General features: G+C 44.0%; 1 non-coding gene across 1 annotated transcript; it reads right to left on the bottom strand.

The window, feature by feature from the left end:
* Window positions 1-254: 254 nt before the first annotated feature.
* On the bottom strand, window positions 255-361 carry LOC130466589 (small nucleolar RNA R71). The gene has a single exon (XR_008926779.1). It is a non-coding gene; the product is annotated as a small nucleolar RNA R71 (small nucleolar RNA).
* Between the last annotated feature and the right edge of the window lie 5,756 nt (window positions 362-6,117).

Genomic DNA, 6,117 nt, shown 5'->3' on the forward strand with positions numbered 1-6,117 from the left:
TAATCTCCATGGTCTCACAAAGTCAATTTGGTGGCCATCCATCTGAGGAACCCACCAACCATTTGCAGAGGTTCAACCAACTGTGTGGTACTATCAAGCATCAAGGGGTCACTCAAGACCAATTGAAAGTCATGTTGTTTGGTTTTAGCCTTCGTGATAAGGCTCAGACATGGTTGAATGATGTCAAGGAGACAGAGTGGAGTGCTATTTCACAGGCCTTTCTAGAAGAATTCTTTCCACCCACCAAGACTGCTGAAATAAGACATAAGCTAACTACATTCACTCAAGAACCTGGTGAATCACTTCGAGAAGCCTGGGATAGATTCAAGGCTTTGCAGCGGTCGTGTCCGCATCACAATATTGAAAAATGGTTCTTGGTTCAGATTTTCTACCATGGTTTGCAAGATGAAACAAAGAACACGGTTGATTCTGCTGCTGGGGGTGTTTTTCTTGACAAAGAAGTGGATGCAGGTTATGATTTTCTTGCCAACTTAGCTGCCAACCATTACAGCACCACCAGATCCACATCTAAGAAGGGAAAATTGGATGTCGATGCTTATGCTCTATTGTCCTCACAAGTGGCAGCCTTGAACCTGAAGATCGATTCTTTGAAGGCTCCTCAGTCTAGTACACCCCCAATGAGTATCAATGCTATGTCTAGTGTAGCTCCAGTGACAACTTCTTACTGCGAAGTATGTGGCATCCAAGGTCACTTTGGTCATGAGTGCTCTTATAGTTTACAGGATACTACGCAATTGGAGCAAGTGAATGCTTTTCAACAGAGACAACCCAATGACCCATACTCCAATTCATTTAATCCGGGTTGGAGGAATCATCCAAATTTCTCATATCGGGGCAACAATGTTCAGAATCCTCAACCCCAGCAACAATGGTCGCAACCACAGTTCCATCCACCTCAACCACATGTTGCTAGGCCTCCATTTCAACAAGGAGCCTCACATAATGCTCCCCCGGGGTTTAATAGGCCCCAGCATCAAGGATATCAACAACCCCCTCAGAGCAGTGCTACTCCAGAGCCTAACATGGGTGATCTGTATAAGCTCATTGCAAATATGCAGAAGACCGCAGAGATAGCTCAAAAGAACCATGATGAGAGCATCAAAGAGTTGAAGAATCAGAATAGAATGTTGGAGAATCAAGTTGCCCAACTTGCTGACACTCTATCTCAAAGGCAACCGGGTACACTACCAGGGCAACCTACTCCGCCCCAGAACAGAGAAAGTGCCAATGCTATCACTCTTAGAAGTGGCACTAAATATAATGGACCCCCGATGCCCACTGATGATGCAACTCTTGCTAAGGGGAACACAGATGGACCAGGGAAAGCAACTGATGCAGAGCCTCGAGTCATGGAAGTTGATAATGCTGATGATGTTGGTGCAAATAAGGGGAAAGAGGAGATTTCTGATTCTCTCCCTATCGTGCCTAAGTTACCTTTCCCTCACCGGATGCAGAAAACTAAGGTCGATCAACAGCTTGGTAAGTTCTTGGCAATGGTCAAGAATCTTGAGGTAACGGTCCCTTTTACTGATTTAATATCTCAAGTTCCTGTTTATGCAAATTTTTTGAAAGAGATGATCACTAAGAAAAGGGATTATGGTGGTGTGGAGAGAGTCGCTCTAACTGAAGAGTGTAGTGCGATATTGCAAAATAAGTCTCCACCCAAACTTAAGGATCCGGGTAGTTTTTCCATCCCCTGTCATGTAGGTGCATTGTTCATTGATAAAGCATTGTGTGATTTAGGTGCAAGTGTGTCTGTCATGCCCCTTTCTGTCTGTAATAGGTTGAATATGGGAAAACTAAAATGCACACAAATCACGTTGCAAATGGCAGATCGTTCTATAAAGTATCCCTTGGGTATTTTGGAGGATGTTCCTGTCCGGGTGGGGAAATTCTACATTCCTGTTGATTTTGTAGTGCTAGATATGGAGGAGGATAGTCAAATTCCCATAATTTTGGGTAGGCCATTTTTATGTACTGCAGGTGCTGTCATTGATGTCAAGTCTGGGTCTCTTACTTTGAGTGTTGGTGATGATACTGTTACTTTTAATCTAACCAATGCTGTGAAGTCTCCTATGCTTGAGAATACTTGTTGCAGGATTGATATTGCAGAAGAAATTTCTCTAGACAACATTCCTAGAATGTTGTATGATGATCTATTGCTGGCGACTCTCACCTTGGAGGCCCGAAAAGGAGAAGGAGATTGTGAGATTGATTCCTTGATCTCGGATTTAGATGGAAGTGAAGCTGAGAAGGTCGATGGTTTTGAGGTATTAGAAACTGTTTGCTCTATTTCCGAGCCACAGGTAACGAAAGTAGAACTAAAACCGTTACCATCCCACCTTAAATATGCATTTCTTGATGATACTGAGGATTTTCCTGTGATCGTTAATGCTGCACTCGATGATAGCCAGCTTTCTAAGCTTCTGACCGTGCTCCGTATGCACAAAAAGGCAATCGGTTATAGCATTGACGATCTCAAGGGCATTAGTCCTGATTTTTGTATGCATAGAATTAATTTGGAAGCAGATCACCGCCCTCGCATCCAACCACAACGTCGTTTGAATCTTAATATGCAAGATGTGGTGAGAAAAGAGGTAGTGAAACTACTTGATGCGGGCATCATCTATCCCATTTCAGATTCTAAATGGGTGAGCCCGGTGCAAGTCGTTCCTAAGAAGGGGGGGACAACGGTCATTAAGAATGATAAGGATGAGCTTATCCCTACTCGTGTTGTCACAGGTTGGCGTATGTGTATAGATTATAGAATGTTGAATACGGCCACCTTGAAGGATCACTTTCCCCTCCCCTTTATTGACCAGATGCTAGAAAGATTAGCAAAACACAACTTTTTCTGTTATTTGGATGGATATTCAGGTTTCTTTCAGATTCCCATTCACCCGGATGACCAGGAGAAGACGACGTTCACCTGTCCATATGGAACTTTTGCATACCGCAGAATGCCGTTTGGGTTGTGCAACGCCCCTGCTACATTTCAAAGGTGTATGATGGCCATTTTTTCTGACTTCATCGAGGATATCATGGAGGTATTTATGGATGATTTTAGTGTTTATGGTTCTGACTTTGATGTATGTTTGCATAATCTTTCTAAAGTGCTTAAACGTTGTTCTGAGGTGAATTTGGTATTGAACTGGGAAAAGTGCCACTTTATGGTCAATGAAGGAGTGGTACTTGGTCATCTTATTTCTGAGCGTGGCATCCAAGTTGACCGAGCAAAGATTGAGGTGATTGAGAAACTTCCCCCTCCTGTGAATGTCAAGGGAGTGAGGAGTTTTCTCGGTCATGCGGGTTTCTATCGCCGTTTCATAAAAGATTTTTCTAAAATTGCGAAACCCCTCACTCAATTACTGCTCAAGGATGCCACATTTGAGTTCACTGATGCTTGTTTGGAGTCTTTTGGCAGGATAAAGAAAGCATTGATAACTGCTCCGATCATTCAGCCTCCGGATTGGGATTTGCCGTTCGAAATTATGTGTGATGCGAGTGATTATGCTGTTGGAGCAGTGCTTGGCCAAAGAAAGAACAAGGTGTTGCATGCCATCTATTATGCAAGCAAAACCTTGGATGGAGCTCAGATGAATTATGCTACTACTGAGAAAGAGCTCCTTGCGGTTGTTTATGCACTTGACAAATTCCGGACGTATCTTGTTGGTTCGAAAGTCATTATACACACTGATCATGCCGCTTTGAAGTATTTGTTGGCCAAGAAAGAGGCCAAACCGAGACTTATTCGATGGATTCTTCTTCTCCAGGAGTTTGATTTGGAGATTCGGGATAAGAAGGGTGCTGAGAATGTTGTTGCAGATCATCTCTCTCGGTTGAAATTTCAATCTAGCACAGACGGGCCTATCAATGATTCTTTTCCTGACGATCATCTATTCTCTGTGTCTACTCAATCCCCATGGTATGCGGACTTTGCAAACTATTGTGTTGGTGGCTCCCATCCTCCGGAATTGACATATCAACAACGTAAGAGATTCTACCATGATGCTAAGCGGTATTTTTGGGATGATCCACATTTGTATCGGAAGTGTGCCGATGGTATGTTTCGTAGGTGTGTAGCGGATTGGGATACCCAAGGGGTTCTTAAGCATTGCCACAGTTTACCTTCTAGTGGCCATCTTGGTGCTATTCCGACCGCCCATCGAACTCTTCAAAGTGGTTTCTATTGGCCTTCTATATTCAAGGATGCTCGTTTCTTTTGCAATGCATGTGATGAATGTCAACGGACGGGCAACGTTTCGAAAAGGCAAGAGCTACCACAGACCGGAATGCTTGAAGTTGAGCCATTTGATGTATGGGGCATTGATTTTATGGGACCGTTCCCTTCCTCATGTGGGAATCGGTACATCTTGGTTGCCGTTGATTACGTTACAAAGTGGGTGGAAGCTATTGCATCGCCAACCAACGACTCTAACGTCGTAAAGAAGCTTTTCAAGAAAATCATCTTTCCGCGCTTTGGAGTCCCAAGGGTCGTGATTAGTGATGGGGGTTCCCATTTTCATCAAAGGACTTTTAAGGCTCTTCTGAAGAAGCACGGAGTTACTCAAAAGGTTGGCATGGCTTATCATCCTCAAACGAGTGGCCAAGTCGAAGTTTCTAATCGACAGATCAAGAGAATTCTCGAAAAAGTGGTCAACAAGTCTCGAAAAGATTGGTCGTTGAAGCTGGATGACACATTGTGGGCGTTGCGCACGGCCTACAAGACTCCGTTGGGGACAACTCCGTATAGGTTGGTGTATGGCAAAGCTTGTCATTTACCAGTTGAAATGGAATATCTCTCTACTTGGGCCGTCAAGGAGATCAATATGGATTTAGAAGCGGCCGGTGAAGCGAGACTTCTTCAATTGAATGAGCTAGATGAACTACGGTTTGAAGCTTACGAGAATCATAAGCTCTATAAGGAGCAAACGAAGAAGTTTCATGATAAGATGATTCAAAAACGGGAGTTCAACATCGGTGATAAGGTCTTGCTTTATAATTCACGACTATGGCTTTTTCCAGGAAAGCTTAAGTCTAGATGGTCCGGACCTTTTACTATCACCGAAGTCAAGGAACATGGAGCTATGGAGGTTGCTAGTGAAAATGGCACCAAGTTCAAAGTGAACGGTCAACGTTTGAAGCTATACACTGAAGGAGCGTTTATTGGAAAATTGGAGACAATCTATCTCTCCGATCCACCCACCGACGCTTGACTATTGAGGTTTGGAGTCAAGCTAATGACTTAAAACGAGCGCTTATCGGGAGGCAACCCGATTTCTAACTCTTTTTTTTTTTTAAATGAAATTTATTTTATTTATTTGGTTATTTTATTGAAAATATAAAATAAAAATAAAAAGTATATAAACAACAAAAGAACAAAAAAAATATATTTTATTTTTGAGTTCACTTGAATTCATCTATTTATTTATTTATTTTCGTATTTTTATTTTTATTTTATTTTTAGATTAGTTTTCAGTCATCGTAATTTTTAATTTATTTTTGCGTGTTTTAATTTTTACTAACGATTCTAATTTTTTTATTTTAGTGGTGCTTGTTTCCTTTTAAAAGATGTGTAGGTGCAAGATCGAGTTAATTTCGGAAATTTTGATGCATCGACAAGCCGCAAGCTCGCGAAACCCAGCGCCTACCCAGCGTGCGCGCTGGCCTATAACCACTCCGATTGAGAGCCACTGCCTTGCCCGCTGGCAATCCAGCGTGAGCGCTGGACTTGTCCCATTGCGTGCATCTCTCGCCAGCGAGCGAGCACTCGTCACCAGCGAGCGATGTCTCGCGTCCTGCCAGCCTTCACTGCCCCTTGCCAATGCCCGCGCTGCTCTTCGTCATGCACCAGCCAGCCCACCTATGCTCGCGCCCAGCGAGCGCTGGCTCGATGCAGCGAGAGAGCACGCGCAACAAGTCTCGCAGCGCCCAGCGAGGGATCCCTCGTCATCAGCGATCGATCTCGCGCAGCTCTAGCGAGCGATGCTCGACCACCAGCGAGAGGTCTCGCGCGCGCATGCCTCGCCATTCCACAGCCCGCGCCACTCCTCTTTGCTCGTAACTTCCAGCGAGCGCTGGCTCGACGCCAGCGAG

This window comes from Spinacia oleracea, chromosome 1 (assembly GCF_020520425.1).
Source record: "Spinacia oleracea cultivar Varoflay chromosome 1, BTI_SOV_V1, whole genome shotgun sequence".
Classification (NCBI taxonomy): domain Eukaryota; kingdom Viridiplantae; phylum Streptophyta; class Magnoliopsida; order Caryophyllales; family Amaranthaceae; genus Spinacia; species Spinacia oleracea.